General features: G+C 44.2%; 1 protein-coding gene across 2 annotated transcripts in view; it reads right to left on the bottom strand.

The window, feature by feature from the left end:
• LOC119564204 overlaps positions 1–18,021 on the bottom strand; it is a 49,871-nt gene that overhangs the window by 21,438 nt on the left and 10,412 nt on the right. The window lies entirely within an intron of this gene.

Here is an 18,021-nt window from a genome sequence, read left to right as displayed (position 1 = left end):
CACCCTGCTCTGTGGCAGGGAACATCACAAACAGTGTCTCTGGAACGTCAGGGCAGTTCACAGTCTGTTCCTCGTAAGTCCCAGGCCTTCTTCTCAGGCCCTGGCTGTGCTGCAGGGATGCTGGGGGTTGGACACTTGCTCTGGTGGTGGCCACACGCTCTCAGGCTCTAAGTGGTAGGACCCTTCTGCCCAGTGTCGCCCCCGCCCTGGCGGGGTTATGATCCAAGCCTGGCCTGCAGAGCCTCTTGGCTGAGGCGTCTCCCTGTGCTGGGCCCACTGCCCAGGGTCCCCCTCGCTCTCCCCCGCTGCTCACCGCACCCAGCTCCGGACGGCTCCAGCCCCAGCTGCACCGCTCGGTCTCTCACTGCTGCTGCTGCCTCCAGCTCCCTGGGCTCCTTCTTTGGCCCCTCTGGCTCTGGTTGCTGCAGCTCTGCTCCCGGGGCAAGTCTGCTCTGCAGGCTGCTTCTGTGACTCCGCTCCCAGCACTGACCTGCTTCCTGGGCTGCTTTTCTGGCCCCTCTGGTTCTGGTTGCTGCAGCTCCGCTCCCAGGGCAAGTCTGCTCTCTCTGGCTGGGCCTCTGCCTTTGGGGCTGAAGCTCTGCTCCCAGGACAGGGTCTGCTCTCTCTGGGCTGCTTTTCTGGCCCCTCTGGATCTGGCCCAGCTCTGCTCCCCAGCTTAGCTCGGGCCCCTGCTTTCTCCTTAGCTCGGCCCCACTCTGTCTGACCCAGGCAAATCCAGCTCACACAGAGGACGGGATCTCCCTGGCCTCCTGACTCCCTGATTAGCCTGCTCGCCCTGTCATTCAGGCTGACCTGGAGCATTGGCCTCTCCCCATTCTTCCTGGGGGCTGTCAGTCTCCGGGTCCTGATTCCCCATCCACCGTTCCCCCTTTTTAGTACTGGCAGCTAGCAACTAAAACACCCCCACTGAATGTTAGTAAGGGGGCAACAGTCCCCTTATACTTTGGAGTGCCTCTGATTTTATTACTTGCTACATTCCTGCCTCCAGGGGTGGCTTTTGGGACTCAGGTTATGGAAGGAGGTCGCCCAGTGGTTAGAGCATTAGCTTAGGACTCAGGACACGACAGCTCAATTCCCTGTGGTGCCACAGACTCCTGTGTGACCTTGATTACGTTATTGAGTCGTTCTGTGCCTCAGTTTCCCATCTGTAAGACAGGGACAATAGCACTACCTGTCCTTGCAGGGGGGTTGGAAGGTTAAGGATATGAAAGATTGGCAGATACTTCAGCTATGGGCGGACATATCTTCACCTACGGTAGACACATCTCTACTGTGGGGGGCAGACCTTTCGCAGAGGGAAAGAAGAAATGTTCATGACCTGAACCAGACAATAAAGTGGCAGGAGTTGCAGGCTGCAAAGTCTGGGCAATCATGGGAGGGTAAAGAGAGACTTGTTGGTTCTACTGGGCAGAACCAGTGGCGCAAGATACTGCGCTTGAGAGAGTAGGGTAAGATCAGGCTCGTGGCCCCTTCAAGGGAACAGCCCGTAGGGCGCAGGGGAAACTGAGAGGCTGCAGGGCTAGGGATGGGCTAGTTGATTAGTTAGCAGAAACGGTGGGCATGGGGATTGGGGCAGATGAGAAAGATAAAGCAGGTTCTGCCTCTCCATGCCAGAAAGGAAAAGATAAGTCACTTTGATAAGTTTAGGGAGAAGAACAGTTTCTTTTTCCAGCTGAAGTTGGATCCTGGCCTTTGGAAGCAGAAATCAGATTCCACAGGGTGAGTTTTGGTGATAAATGAGGTGTCTGACCTTTCCTTATTGATAAAGGTGATTGGTCTCCTTGACAATGCGGGCATGGAGTTTGGGCAATCAAGCTTGTAATGTCACCTACCGCACATGGTATAAATATAGACGCTAAACCCTCCAGCTGCACGCTGGGGATATCAGGACCTGGAAGAATCTTTCAGCTGCCAAGATGAAGCTCCAGATTGTGGCTGCCATTCTCCTCGTCACCATCCTTTCCCCAAAGACAAGCAGCGAGCAGCAGCTCCGCGCACAGGTAAGGATGCGATCACTACGAGCAGTATAATACTTTCTATTATAATGCTGGTTTTCTCTGTGAAATAGGATCTGAAATGGCTCCACTTTCCTCTCTGCCCAAAAGTGAATTGTTCTTGGACAGTGTCTTAGCACTGTGCTGAGTTTGAATTGGCCGAGTACAGTCATGGGGGGAGAAGATTAAAGGGTTTTCCTCACTTATTAGGAAAATTCTTTAGATCTGTTATTATGCTTCGATATCCCCAAAGCGCATTTTGTTCCAAAGTTCAGATTCAATGTGTACATATGGTTCAAAGTGGTTTGCGTGCTGGAGAAATAGAGAGGTCCTCACTGATTGACATTAGCTTACTATGCCATTTCCACTACACATTTGGCCAACTTGTGCCCCAGTGGTCAGCGATTTGGGCTGGGGTTGGGGTCTCATTCTTTAGAGGCTCAAGCAGAGATGACCTGATCTTCATTCCCAAAAGTGCTAAACATCCTGGGCTGTGCAAAGAACCCCCCCACCCCCCACCCCATTCTCTAAAATGTTTGAAAATAACAGAGGATGCTCAGCCAATTTTGAGACCAAAAATGATTTTGTTTTTTCAAAATGAACATTTTAATGGAAAAGAATAAACAAGTGAAAACCAAAAAACAAAATATGTTTTGAGTTTTGGCTATTGATTCCCAGCCCCCCACCCTGAGTGGTAAAGCAATCGGGGAAAATTTTTCAGCTATTATTTTTTCATTTAAAAATATGCAAGCAGTTTCAAAAATTTTTGCAAAAATTACTAAAACCCCCAATTTTCCTGAAATTTTCCAAAAATACACAACATTTTTCAAATGGCTCTCAAAAGAGAAAATAAGGGGGGAAATAAAAGAAGGGAGGGGAATGTAAATGGAAAGTTTTTCCACACAGTGCACAGTCAACTTGTGGAACTCCTTGCCAGAGGATGTTGTGAAGGCCAAGATTATAACGGGGTTCACAAAGAACTAGATAAATTCATGGACGATAGGTCCGTCAATGGCTACTAGCCAGGTGTCCCTAGCATCTGTTTGCCAGAAGCTGGGAATGGGCGAGAGGGGATGGATCACTTTTTGATGACCTCTTCTGTTCATTCCCCCTGGGGCACCTGGCATTGGTCACTGTTGGAAGACAGGATAATGGGCTAGACGGACCTTTGGTCTCACCGAGTATGACCGTTTTATGTTCTTCTGTAAAAGATGGGGAAAAAATTCTTTTCTGAAATTTTCACCAGCTTTAATTCATCTCCTGAGGAATCAGACTCAGGTAAGGAAGCTCCCAAATTCTAGATTCTGGAGGTTACTGCCAGCACGGAGAAAGAAGGGTAGGGATGAGGTTTCTCATCCCAGAACTTGCTGAAGCCATGTCTACACTTCAGATTTCTGCTGTCACGGCTATGTTGGTTTGGGGTATGAAGAGCTTTGATCCGTGACCGACATGGCTGTGTTGGCATGGCTGACTGACACGCCATGGCATGACATGGCTGTGTTCTGTAGCGTTTTAAGTGTAGACAGATCCTGAGTAACAGCAGTGGGGGAAGGAGGCTAAAGGGTTTTCATCACTTATGAAGAAAACTGTTTAGATGTGCTGTTATGCTCAGATATCTCAAAAGCATCTTTTGTTCCAAATTTCAGACTTGATGTGTACGTGTGTGGTTAAAAGTGGTTTGTGTGCAGAACAGAGAGAGAGAGGCTCTCAGTCACTGACCACAGCTGACTCTGCCATGTCCTTCCACACGTAGACCAACAAGTGCAGTAGTGGTCAGTGATTCGGGGGGCTCATTCTTTAGTGACTCGAGCAGACATGACTTGGGCTTGATTCCCAAAAGTGCTGCACACACCCAGCTATGCAATGAGCTCCCCTCTTCCATTTTCAATAATTTTTTAAAACAACACGTAGGATGATCAGTCATTTTTGAAAGAAGAAAAAAGTAGAATTAGTTGAAATTTGTCAATCTAATCTTTTTTTATTTTTAACCCAAAATGATTTTTTTCAAAATGCAAAATTGCAGAGAAAAATTTGTTTCTTCCTTTTCCCCCAATTTTTCCATAAAAATAATGAAAAAGAAAAAGAAAAAAAGTTTTGAGGTTTGTTCTTTGATTCCTCAGACCCATTTTTGCAAATAGATTTGAAATGCTATTTTTCTTTGAAATGTCCCCAAAACACACTTATAATTTTTCAAACAGCTCCAGAAAAGATGAAGGGGGGGGGAATAAATAAAGAAACCACAAATTCTTTTCATTGTTGATTTTGCAAAACAAAATGACAATATTTTTACAAAAATTCATTTTGAAAAATTTGAACCAGCTCTAATTCTTATCTTGAAAAGTCAGACTCAAGAAAGGGAGTTAGTTCCCAAATGCCAGATTCTGGGGGTCAATCTGAGTACTGAGAAGGAAGTGTAGGAGGGCTGTTTCCCATCGCAGAGCTGTCTGTGGCCATGTCTGAAATACACACTTCTGCTGGCACAGCTCTATAGAATGGGGTGTGAGGAGGTTTGATTCCTGACTGACACGGCTGTGCTGGCAAAAGCCTCTCCCTACTGCAGCTGCAGTTGTAATCAGCACAACTGTGCTTTTGCTGGTATTGCTGGGCCTGGTCTATACTGTAAAGTTCTGCCAGCGCAGCTATATCAACTAGCTGTGTGCAAAAATCACCCCTCTTGGGCAACACAGCTATTTTCCTGGAGAATCCCCAGCACAGACGTAACTAGACCAGGAGAAGGTGATTCTGTCAGCGTACCGAACTTCGACTGGGGAGGTGGAGTGCTGATATTGCAGAAAAAGACCTTCTGTTGGCGTGCACAGCATGTTCCATGGGGCAATGCAGTGTGATGCAGACGTGACCTTATTTTGCTTTGCGGGGAAGATGCCACACTGGTGAAAGCGCACTAGTCTACCGGTCTAGCCACACTGGCCAAGCGCTCCTTGTGTAGAACTGAGCTGGGAAAGCTATTGCCATTGTGAGGAATCAGCTACATTGAAATGATACTGGAGAAAGAGCAGGGTGAAATAACTCCTAACTATCTCCTTACAGGATCTCGAGACTCCATTTGAAGAAGCTGTTTGGGTGAGTACTCTAGATTTACTTTATTGTCAGGCTGTTTTATATTATCTCAGTACCTCTTCGCAAGCCCGAACCCTGAGATTCAGAGTCAACTGGAGTATCCTGGACTCATGTTCAAAGACTGGTGCAAAACACAAAGCAATGGGCTTCCAAGTCCCCTGGGGGCATGTAAGTGTCAATCCAAGTGTTCTTTGCAGTTTCAAGTCTCCCATTATAAAAGTAGGCAATTTGCTGGGTTACTGTGGGCTCTGTTCATTATAATCACTTCCCAGGTGGAGTCATACATACTGGGAGCTGTGATATACTGGGAATCCTGTCATTCTGCATCCGAGAGACTGCAGATAATAGTATCCCCATGGGCAATCACGTACATGGCCTCATGTCTACAAGGGAGCAGATCCCAAGCTGGTGTAAATTAGTGTTGCTCTATCAAAGTAAGTGGAGACAGAACAACAGGTGTAAATCAACCATTGCTCCAGTAAAGTCAGCAGGGCCAGATCCCCTTCTGGTGTAACTTATCCATAGCTTCACTGGAGTCAATGGGCCAGATTCCAAATGGATGTAAATCAACATTCCTGTGTTGGAGTTAATGGTCCAGGCTAAACCGAGGTAGCTCCATTGGAGGCAGGGCAGTGGTGAGCAGCGTCAGTGATGCTCTGCCTGTGAGTACTGCAAATTCATTTTGCTTCAAGAGTCTGTTATATTAGCCTGATACTTTTAACAGACAGAGGCCAGATTAAATGGCAGAAGCCCATTCCCTTAACGGTTAGGGTTAGCAAATCTATTAAGTGAGAGATCCCTGGCAATCCTACTCTCTCTTTTATTCATCTGGCTTCCCATCATGTTCCGAATCTGGAGTTTCAGATGGTGGTCATAGGGCCAGCTATGATTTCTCTCGAGGCATCTAGACAGACTTATGTGCAGTGCTGGGGAGGAGCCAGTGGTTGTGGTACATGTAGGTACCAGTGACACAGGGAAGGGTAGGAGAGACGTCCTGGAGGCCAAATTTAGGCTGGTAGGAAAGAGCCTGAAATCCAGGACCTCTATGGTGGCATTCTCAGAAATGCTTCCACGCGCAGGGCCAGGTAGGCAGGCAGAGCTTCAGAGTCTCAATGCGTGGATGAGATGATGGTGTAGAGAGGCAGGGTTTAGATTTATTAGGAACTGGGGAAATGTTTGGGATGGGGGGAGCCTATACAGGAAGGATGGGCTCCACCTAAACCAAGGTGGATCCAGACGGCTGGCACTTAGTTTAAAAACTGCTCTGCAAACTTTTTAATGTTAAGAGATGGGGGCGGGGGGAAAGCCGATTGCTGCAGAGGAGCACGTGGATCGGACAGAGACTTCTCTTACAGGAGGGTCTATTGATAGAGATTCTCTAGGTTTTAGTTGGGAGGAGAGGATGGAAGAGGATAAAGTAGGGGCCAGATCAGATGAGAAACAGTCACATAAAAAAGAATCTGACACATCAGAAAAGGGCAGACAAATAAACAGTGACAAGTTTTTAAAGTGCTTGTACACAAACGCTAGAAGTCTAAATCATAAGATGGGTGAACTAGAGTGCCTCGTGTTAAAGGAGGATATTGACATAATAGGCATCACAGAAAATTGGTGCAATGAGGACAATCAATGGGACACAATCATTCCGGGGTACAGTATATATTGGAAGGACAGAACAGGTCGCGCGGGGGCGGGAGGTCGGGGAGGGAGAAAATGTAGAATCAAATGAAGTAAAAACCTTAAATGAATCCACATGTTCCATAGAATCTCTCTGGATAGTAATTCCATGCTCTGATAAGAATATAACAGTAGGGATCTATTATCGACCACCTGACCAGGACAGTGATAGTGATGATGAAATGCTAAGGGAGATTAGAGAGGCTACCAAAACAAAGAACTCAATAATAGTGGGGGATTTCAATTATCCCCATACTGACTGGGTGCATGTCACCTCAGGACGAAATGCAGAGACAAAATTTCTCAATACTTTAAATGACTGCTTCTTGGAGCAGCTGGTACAGGAACCCACAAGGGGAGAGGCAACTCTCGATTTAGTCCTGAGTGGAGCGCAGGATCTGGTCCAAGAGGTAACTATAACAGGACCGCTTGGAAATAGTGACCATAATACAATAACATTTAACATTCCTGTGGTGGGAAGAACACGTCAACAGCCCAACACTATGGCATTTAATTTCAGAAAAGGGAACTATTCAAAAATGAGGGGGTTAGTTAAACAGAAATTAAAAGGTACAGTGAATAGAGTGAAATCCCTGCAAGCTGCATGGACACTTTTCAAAGACACCATAATAGAGGTCCAACTTCAATGTAAACCCAAATTAAAAAACACAGTAAAAGAACTAAAAAAGAGCCACTGTGGCTTAACAACCATGTAGAAGAAGCAGTGAGAGATAAAAAGGCATCTTTTAAAAAGTGGAAGTCAAATCCTAGTGAATAGAAAGGAGGATAAACTCTGCCAAATTAAGTGTAAAAATGTAATAAGAAAAGCCAAAAAGGAGTTTGAAGAACAGCTAGCCAAAAACTCAAAAGGTAATAACAAAATGTTTTTTAAGTACATCAGAAGCCGGAAGCCTGCTAAACAACCAGTGGGGCCCCTGGACGATTGAGATACAAAAGGAGCACTTGAAGACAATAAAGTCATTGCAGAGAAACTAAATGAATTCTTTGCTTCAGTCTTCACGGCTGAGGATGTTAGGAAGATTCTCAAACCTGAGCCATCTTTTGTAGGTGACAAATCTGAGGAATTGTCACAGACTGAAGTGTCACTTGAGGAGGTTTTGGAATTAATTGAGAAACTTAACAGTAACAAGTCACCAGGACCAGATGGCGTTCACCCAAGAGTTCTGAAAGAACTCCAATGTGAAATTGCGGAACTATTAACTATGGTTTGTAACCTGTCCTTTAAATCAGCTTCTGTACCCAAGGACTGAAAGATAGCTAATGTAATTCCACTATTTAAGAAGAGCTCTAGAGGTGATCCCAGCAATTACACACCGGTAAGTCTATCGTCAGTACCGGGCAAATTAGTTGAAACAATAGTAAAAAATAAAAGTGTCTGACACATAGAAGAACATAAATGGTTGGGGAAAAGTCCACATGGTTTCTGTAAAGGGAAATAGTGTCTTACTAACCTTTTAGGGCACGTCTTCACTACCCACCTGCTCGGCGGGTAGCGATCGATCTATCAGGGATCGATTTATCGCGTCTCGTCTAGACGCGATAAATCGATCCCCGAATCGACGCCTGTACTCCACCTCGGCAGGAGGAGTAAGCGGAGTCGACGGGGGAGCTGTCGCAGTCGACTTGCCACCGTGAGGACGGCCAGGTAACTCAAACTAAGATACTTTGACTTCAGCTATGCAACTAGCGTAGCGGAAGTTGTGTATCTTAGTTCGAACCCCCCCCCCCCCCGCCCCAGTGTAGCCCAGGCCTTAGAGTTCTTTGAAGGGGTCAACAAACATGTAGACAAGGGGGATCCAGTGGACACAGTGTACTTAGATTTTCAGAAAGCCTTTGACAAGGTCCCTCCCCAAAGGCTCTTATGTAAATTAAGTTGTCATGGGATAAGAGGGAAGATCCTTTCATGGACTGAGAACTGGTTAAAAGACAGGGAACAAAGGGTAGGGATAAATGGTAAATTTTCAGAATGGAGAGGGGTAACTAGTGGTGTTCCCCAAGGGTCAGTCCTAGGACCAATCCTATTCAATTTATTCATAAATGATCTGGAGAAAGGGGTAAACAATGAGGTGGCAAAGATTGCAGATGATACTAAACTGCTCAAGATAGTTAAGACCAAAGCAGACTGTGAAGAACTTCAAAAAGGTCTCACCAAAGCTAAGTGATTGGGCAACAAAATGACAAATGAAATTTAATGTGGATAAATGTAAAGTAATGCATATTGGAAAAAATAACCCCAACTATACATAGAATATGATGGGGGCTAATTTAGCTACAACTAATCAGGAAAAAGATCTTGGAGTCATTGTGGATAGTTCTCTGAAGACGTCCATGCAGTGTGCAGCGGCAGTCAAAAAAGCAAACAAATCATTAAAAAAGGGATAGAGAATAAGACGGAGAATATCTTGAATACCGCATACAGATGTGGTCTCCTCATCTCAGAAAAGATATACTGGCATTAGAAAAGGTTCAGAGAAGGGCAACTAAAATGATTAGGGGTTTGGAATGGGTCCCATATGAGGAGAGATTAAAGACACTAGGACTTTTCAGCTTGGAAAAGAGGAGACTAAGGGGGGATATGATAGAGCTCTATAAAATCATGAGTGGATTAGAGAAAGTGAATAAGGAAAAGTTATTTACTTGTTCCCGTAATAAGAACTAGGGGCCACCAAATGAAATTAATGGACAGCAGATTTAAAACAAATAAAAGGAAGTTGTTCTTCACACAGCGTACAGTCAACCTGTGGAACTCCTTGCCTGAGGAGGTTGTGAAGGCTAGGACTATAAGAGGGTTTAAAAGAGAACTGGATAAATTCATGGAGGTTAAGTCCATTAATGGCTATTAGCCAGGATGGGTAAGGAATGGTGTCCCTAGCCTCTGTTTGTCAGAGGGTGGAGATGGATGGCCGGGGAGAGATCACTTGATCATTGCCTGTTAGGTTCACTCCCTCTGGGGAACCTGGCATTGGCCACTGTTGGTAGATGGGATACTGGGCTGGATGGACCTTTGTTCTGACTCAGGATGGCCATTCTTACGTTCTTATGATTACAGACCCCATCCACACCATAAAGGCTATGTTCAGAAACTCTAGGGACAGCATATAGCCATATTACACCAGGAGGTAAATCAACTCTGACCTTTCCTCATTGACAAAGGCCATTGGTCTCTTTAACAAGCAAGGTGTTGGGTTTGGGCAATCAGGCTTTTAACATCATAGACGACTCACGGTATCAATGGAGCTGCTAAACCTCCCCAGCCTCAAAGTGGATTTCATAACTGGAAGAAACAAACAGAAACCAACATTAAGCTCCAAATCATGGCTGCCTTTACCCCCATCTCCACCCTTTACCGAAAGGGAAGCAGTGCTTTGCCGGTAGAAGCTGTGCTGGTAAAGGTGAAAGTACTACTAGGATTAATACTTTATATTAGAAAGATGATTTTCTCTGTGATATATTAACATAAATGTCTCCTTTTTCTCTCTACCCAATGGTGAATTGTTCTGTGACGATCTCCTGGCATTCCCTGGAGCTGAGCTTGAATTGTCTCAGGCCCCATCTATCCTGAATACTCACATTGATAGAGCTACGTCTCTCATGAGCGTGAAAAATCCACACCCCTGAAAGTAGCAGCTATCCCAACCTAATCCTCATTGTAGACAGTGCTAGCTAGGCAGAAGAATTGTACACTCAACCTAGGTACTGCTCCATGGGAATGTGGATTAACTATAGCGACAGGAGAACCCCTCCCGTCACGGTAGCGAGTGTTTACACTGAAGTGCTTCAGTGTGCAAATTTAGCGCTGCACGGTGTCGCTGTAGCGTTTTAAGTGTAGACAGATGCTGAGTAACAGCAGTGGGGGGAGGAGGCTGAAGGGTTTTCATCACGTATTAAGAAAACTGTCTAGATGTTATTGTGCTCAGATATCTCAAAAGCAGCTTTTGTTCCAAATTTCAGACTTGATGTGTACATGTATGGTTAAAAGTGGTTTGTGTGCAGAAGACAGAGGGAGGCTCTCACTGACTGACAACAGTTTACTCTGCCATGTCCTTCCACATTTAGGCCAACAAGTGCAGCAGTGGTCAGTGATTCAGGAGGTCTCATTCTTTGCGGGCTCAAGCATTTTGAAACATTATTGAAATAAATGAAAACTGAAACAAAAAAGTTCTGAGTTGTGTCATTTGATTCCCAAGATCCATTTTTGGAAATAGAGTTGAAATGTAATTTTTCATTGAAAAATCCCAAAAAGATTCTATAATTTTTCAAGCAGCTCCAGTAAAGAAGAAAGAAGCGGGGTGTGGGGGAGGGGGAAGTGAATGAAAAAATGTCAAACTTTTTCATTTTTGATTCTATCAAACAATGAATTTGTTCTCTGGGAAAAAAATGACAATTTTATTACAAATATTGACTTCGAAAAAATTGAACCAGCTCTAATTCTTATCTTGAAAAGTCAGACTCAAGAAAGGGAGTTCCCAAATTCCAGATTCTGGGGGTCAATCTGAGTACTGAGAAGGAAGTGTAGAGGGGATGTCTTCTATCCCACAGCTGTCTGGGGCCATGTCTGAAATACACACTTCTGCTGGCACAGCTCTATAGAATGGGGTGTGAAGAGGTTTGATTCCTGACTGACACAGCTGTGCTGGCAAAAGCCTCTCCCTACTGTAGCAGCAGTTGTAATCAGCACAACTGTGCTTTTGCTGGCCTTGCTGGGCCTGGTCTATACTCTAAAGTTCTGCCAGCACAGCTATATCAACTAGCTGTGTGCAAAAATCACCCCTCTTGGGCAACACAGCTATTTTCCTGGAGAATCCCCAGCATAGACGTAACTAGACCAAGAGAAGGGTGAGTCTATCAGCATACCGAACATCCATCGGGGAGGTTGAGTGCCTATCTGATGAAGTGAGCTGTAGCTCACGAAAGCTTATGCTCTAATAAATTTGTTAGTCTCTAAGGTGCCACAAGTATTCCTTTTCTTTTTACAAAACAAGTTTGGAATTTTGTTATTTGATTCCCCAGGGTCCAATTTCCGAATAGAGTTGAAATGCTATTTTTCTTTGAAATTGACACATTTATAATTTTTCAAAGAGCTCCAGAAAAGAAGAAAAAAAAGGGAGGGAAAGTAAAGGCTAAAATGCAAAAACCTTTCATTTCTGATTTTCTTAAAAGTATTAATCAATTTTCTGGAAAAAGCTTGAGAATTTTTTTTTTTAAACAAAAACTCATTAGGAAAATTTTTGACCAGCTATAATTCTTATCTTGATTGGCCAGAGTCAAGAAAAGAAGCTCCCATATTCAGATTCAGGAGGTTAATCTCACCCCTGTGAAGCAAGGATGGGGGGCTGTTTCCCTTCGCAGAACTGTCTGGGGCCATGTCTAAAATACAGACTTCTGCTGGCATAGCTCCATCTGTATGGGGTGTGAAAAAGTATATGTCAGCATATGCAGCATCTATAGAGACAACTATACCGACACAAGGGTGAGTCTCTCAGCTTACTGAACGTCAAGCGGGGAGGTGGTCTTATTATGTCGGAACAAGTCCTTAAGTCAGCATATGCAGCCTGTACTCTAGGGACTATGCAGGCATACGCTCTGTCGTGTAGACATGGCCTCATTTCTGAGGAGAATATGGCATACCAGCAAAAGCACACTAGTGTACTGGTAGAACTGTACTGGCAAAGCACTCCTAGTGTAGAACGGGCTGGTAAGGCTTTTGCTATTGTGAGGAATCAACTTCATTGAAATGATATTGGAGAAGGGCGTTTCTTGATCCTACTCTCACTCTTTCCTTCCAGGAGGTCATGAATCGAGCTCCACGCTGTGTTGGGGTGAGTACTCAAAATGATTTTGCTGTCCAGCTCTTTTATATTATCTCATTACCTCTTAGCAAGCCTGAACCTTGAGCCCAGTGTTCAGCTGGAATAGCCTAGACACACATGGAAAGAGAGGCAAAACACAAAGGTATGGGTTTCCAAGTCCCACAGGAGTGTCTAAGAATTAATCCAGGTGTTCTTTGTGGATTCAATTCTCCTATTATAGAAGTAGGCAATTGATTGCATTTCTGTGGTCTCTCTTCATTATGACCGGGTCCCAGGTGGAGTCGTACGTATTGTGAGCTGTGATTCACTGGAAATCCTGTGAAGCTGCCTACCTGAGACTGGGATAATAGTATCCCCATAGGCAATCACATACATGACCTCATCTATACAAGGGAGCAGATTCCCAGATAATGTAAATTGGTGTTGCCTCAATAAAATAAGTGGGGCCAGATCAACAACTGGTGTCACTCATCTATAGTTCAATGAAAGTTATTGGGGCCAAATGCCCAACTGATGGAAATCAGTCTTAGCTCCAATAAAGTGAGTGGGGCCAAATCCCCAGCTGGTGTAAATTATCCAAAACTCCAGGGGTTTCAATGGGTCAAATTCCAAATGGGTGTAAATCCACATCTCTGTATTGGAGATACGCCAGAGTAAACGGATGTAGCTCCACTGGAGTCAGAGCAGTGGTTCGCAGCATCAGTGGTGCGGTGCCTGTGAGCACTGCAAATTCACTTTGCTTTACGAGTCCGCTACATTACCCTGATGATTTTGACAGAGGCCAAGTTAAGTGATGGAAGCCCATTCCCTTAACGGGTAGGGTGAGCAATTCTCCTATGTCAGAGATCCCTGGCAGTCCTAGTTTCTCTCATGATGGGAAATCAGACCAATAAAATGGTTCCCATTGTGACGGGATCCCCGGGGTGCAGCCTGGGTATGTGGGACCGCTGTGCCCCCTTAACTCCCTCCAGCCTGGGCTGTCTCTCCCAATGCCTTGCTAGTAACCAGCAGCAAACCCCTTCAGGTACTGTTATCACTCAGCACAACCGCATGTGGAGCCCTACACCCAGGTAGGTTGCAGGAACGCTCCCAGAGCCACTCATGAGTCACACAGAGAAAGACACCAGAGCCAAATCCCCCCAGCTCCCAGCACTGTACCTCAGGAATATACCAATATATCAAGATGAGCAGTGCAAATTTATTAATTGGTTCACCACTTCATCAATGGAAAGGGGATATACACCAGGCTTTGCAAACCTGAGCAGGTTTGCCACACACTTTGTACAAACTCACTGGTAAAGATAAACAGTTAAACCATTTTTTTTTCTACAAAAGATAGATTTTAAGTGACATTAAGTGATAGGCAAAAAGTCAGAGTTAGTTACCAAAATAAAATAAAATATAAGCATGCAGTCTAAGCTCTCAACCCTATTAGACTGCCCAACATCTAGATTAAGCAGTTTTTCTCACCCCACTGGAGATTGCAGTCCTTCATGTACAGATTTCACCCTTGAAACCTGGGCCAATCTCCTCTGCTAGAGTCTTCAGTGAGTGTCTTTGTTGCTTGCAGCATAGGTGGGGGCAGGAGAAAGCCAAGCATGGGGCCCCTGTGTCTTGAGTCCCCAGCCAAGGTTGAGCAATTCCCTTGGTGTGGCCTCATGCAGGTGAGTCATTGCACTGTAGCTCCCTTGCTAGACAATGGCTAGTGATGTCTGTTCAACAGCACCCACCCCGGTGTTGGTTACCTCCCTTGTCATTGTCTCTGTGTAGCTAGTATCTGGGCGCCTCCCAAACCCACAGCATATTTTAGTGAAAACCATACAACACAATTCTTATAATTTCATATGCATTGGTGCTACACATGTTTAGATAGAACAATGTCTTTCAGCAGATCATAACCTTTCCCCTGATACCTTACCAGGCATGCTTTATATGCAAGATCACAGTTATCTAAAAATGAGGAATATGGGGGTTACAGGATGCTCTCCCAAGGTATAGAGTGTCACACGCATGTTTCAAAATCTGGAGTTTCAGGTCTTGCTTTATAACCTGGTGGGGTGGTCAAGATCAATCTATAGCTGCCATGGAAGCGTATCCTCTGGAATGGTGGCCAAAGCATGAAGGGCCATACGAATGTTTAGCATTTCTGGCACGTAAATACCTTGCAATGCCGGCTACAAAAGTGCCATGCGAATGCCTCTTCTTATTTACAATCTCACCTGAAAGTGAGAAGCGGGCAGCATTCTCTCCTGTAAATGAAAACAAACTTCTTTGTCTTAGAAATTGTCTGAACAAGAAGTAGGATTGAGTGGAATTGTAGGCTCTAAAGTTTTACATGGTTTTGTTTTTGAGTGCAGTTATTTTAAAATAAAATCTACCTTTGAAAGTTTCACTTTCATATGAAAGAGATTGCACTACAGTACTTGTATGAGGTGAATTGAAAAATACTATTTCTTTAGATTGGAAGGACAGAACAGGTCGGACTGGTGGGGGAGTGGCACTAGAGGTGAAAAAAACCAGAGTCAAATGAAATAAAAATCTTAAATGAAGCAAACTGGACCATAGAATCTCTATGGATAGTAATTCCATAGACAACCCACCACCTGACCAGGATGGTGATAGTGACTGTGAAATGTTCAGAGAGATTAGAGAGGCTATAAAACAAAACAAAAACAACACAACAACTCAATAATGATGGGGGATTTCAACAATCCCCATATTGACTGGGTACATGTCATCTTAGGACGGGATGCAGATATCAAGTTTCTTGACATCTTAAATGACTGCTTCTTGGAGAAGCTAGTCCTGGAACCCCCAAGAGGAGAGGCAATCTTTGATTTAGTACTAAGTGGATCACAGGATCTGGTCCAAGAAGGGAATATAGCTGGATTGCTTGGTAATCGTGAGCATAATATAATGAAATGTAACATCCCTCGGGTGGGAGAAAAACCACAGCAGCCCACCATAGCTGCATTTAATGTCAGAAAGGGGAACAACACAAAAATGAGGAAGTCAATTAAACAGAAATTAAAAGGTACAGTTCCAAATGTGAAATCCCCCCAAGCTGCATGGAAACTTTGTAAAGACACCATAATGGAGGCTCAACTTAAATGTATCCCCCAAATTAAAAAACATAATTAGAGATTCCTAAAAGTGCCACCATGGCGAAACAAAGTCAAAGAAGCACTGAGAAGCAAAAGGCATCCTTTAAAAAGTGGAAGTTAAATCCGACTGAGGAAAATAGAAAGGAGAATAAACTCTGGCAAGTGACGTGTAAAAATACAATTAGGAAGGTCAAAAAAGAATTTGAAGAACAACTAGCAAAAGACGCAAAAAGTAATAGCAAAATGTTTGTAAGTAGATCAGAAGCAGGAAGCCTGCTAAACAACCAGTGGTGCCACTGGACGATTGAGATGCTAAAGGAGCACTCAAGGACAATAAAGCCATTGCGGAGAAACTAAATAAATTCTTTGCGTCGGTCTTCACGGCTGAGGATGTGAGGGAGATTCCCAAACCAGAGCCATTCTTTTTAGGTGACAAATCTGAGGAACTGTCCCAGATTGAGGTGTCATTAGAGGAGCTTTTGGAAGAGATTGCAAAATTAAACAGTAATAAGTCACCAGGACCAGATGGCATTCACTCAAGTGTTCTCTTGGAACTCAAATGTGAAATTGCAGAACTACTAAGTGTGGTACGTAACCTATCATTTCAATCGCCTTCTGTACCAGATGACTGGAGGATAGCTAACGTGACACCAATTTTTAAAAAAAAGACTGTAGAGGTGATCCCGGTAATTACAGGCTGGTAAGCCTAACTTGAGTGCCGGGCAAGCTGGTTGAAACTATCGTAAAGAACAGAATTACCAGACACCGAGATGAACACAATTTGTTGGGGGAAGAGTCAACATGGTTTTTGTAAAGAGCAATCATGCCTTCCCCATCTACTAGAATTCTTTGAGGGGGGTCAACAAGCACGTGGACAAGGGGGAATCCAGTGGATATAGTGTACTTAGATTTCCAGAAAGTCTTTGACAAGCTCCCTCATCGAAGGTTCTTAAGCAAAATAAGCTGTCATGGGATAAGAGGGAAGGTCCTATCATGGATCAGCAACTGGTTAAAAGATAGGAAACAAAGGGTAGGAATAAATGGTCAATTTTCAGGAAAGAGTGGTATCCTGCAGGGATCTGTACTTGGACCAGTACTACTCACCATATTCATAAACAATCTGGAAAAAGGGATAAAGAGTGAGGTGGCAAAATTTGTAGATGATAAATATCTTGAGTAGTTTTGTAAGTCCAAAGCAGACTGCGAAGAGTTACAAAGGGATCTCACAAAAACTGGGTGACTGGGCAACAAAATGGCAGATGAACTTCCTTGTTGATAAATGCAAAGTAAGGCACATGGGAAAACAAAATCCCAACTATAATATAAAAGGATAGGATCTAAATTAGCTGTTGCCTCTCAAGAAAGATTTTTTTTTCCAATGAAAATTATGCAAAATAGAACTAAAAATGTTTTGAATTTTGTTGATTCCCCAGAGTCCTATTTGCAAGTAGAGTTCCAATGCTATTTTTCTTTGAAATTTGCCACAAACAAACTTATAATTTTTCAAAGAGCTCCATCAAAGAAGAAAGGGGGGAAAGAAAATGAAAAAATGAAAACTTTTTCCTTTCTGATTTTGTCAAAAAAGAAGTGATTAATTTTCTGGTAAAAAGTGACAATTTGCTTGCAAAAATTCATTACGAAAACCGTTGATCATCTCTAATTCTTATCTTGAGGGATCAGAGTCACGAAAGGAAGCTCCCATATTGCAGGTTAATCTCACCCCTGAGAAGCAAGGATAGCGGAACGGTTTCCCATGGCAGAGCTGTCTGGGGCCATGTCTACAATACGGACTTCGGCTGTCATAGCTCGATCTGTATGGGGTGTGAAGACGTTTGATTCCTTACGACATAGCTGAGCTGGCAAAAGTCATAAAATCATGGAAGATTAGGGTTGGAAGAGACCTCAGAAGGTCATCTAGTCCAACCCCCTGCTCAAAGTTGGACCAATCCCCAGCTAAATCATCCCAGCCAGGGCTTCGTCAAGCCGGGCCTTAAAAACCTCTAAGGATGGAGATTCCACCACCTCCCTAGGGAACCCAGTCCAGTGCTTCACCACCCTCCTAGTGAAATAGTGTTTCCTAATATCCAACCTAGACCTCCCCCACTGCAACTTGAGACCATTCCTCCTTGTTCTGTCATCTGCCATCAATGAGAACAGCCGAGCTCCATCCTCTTTGGAACCCCCCTTCGGGTAGTTGGAGGCTGCTATCAAATCCCCCCTCACTCTTCTCTTCTGCAGACTAAACAAGCCCAGTTCCCTCAGCCTCTCCTCGTAAATCCCCTGCCCCAGCCCCCTAATCATTTTCATTGCTCTCCG

The sequence above is a fragment of the Chelonia mydas genome, chromosome 24 (genome assembly GCF_015237465.2).
Source record: "Chelonia mydas isolate rCheMyd1 chromosome 24, rCheMyd1.pri.v2, whole genome shotgun sequence".
Classification (NCBI taxonomy): domain Eukaryota; kingdom Metazoa; phylum Chordata; order Testudines; family Cheloniidae; genus Chelonia; species Chelonia mydas.
Note: the sequence above shows the minus strand (reverse complement) of the source record. Positions and strands in the feature narration are given on the sequence as shown.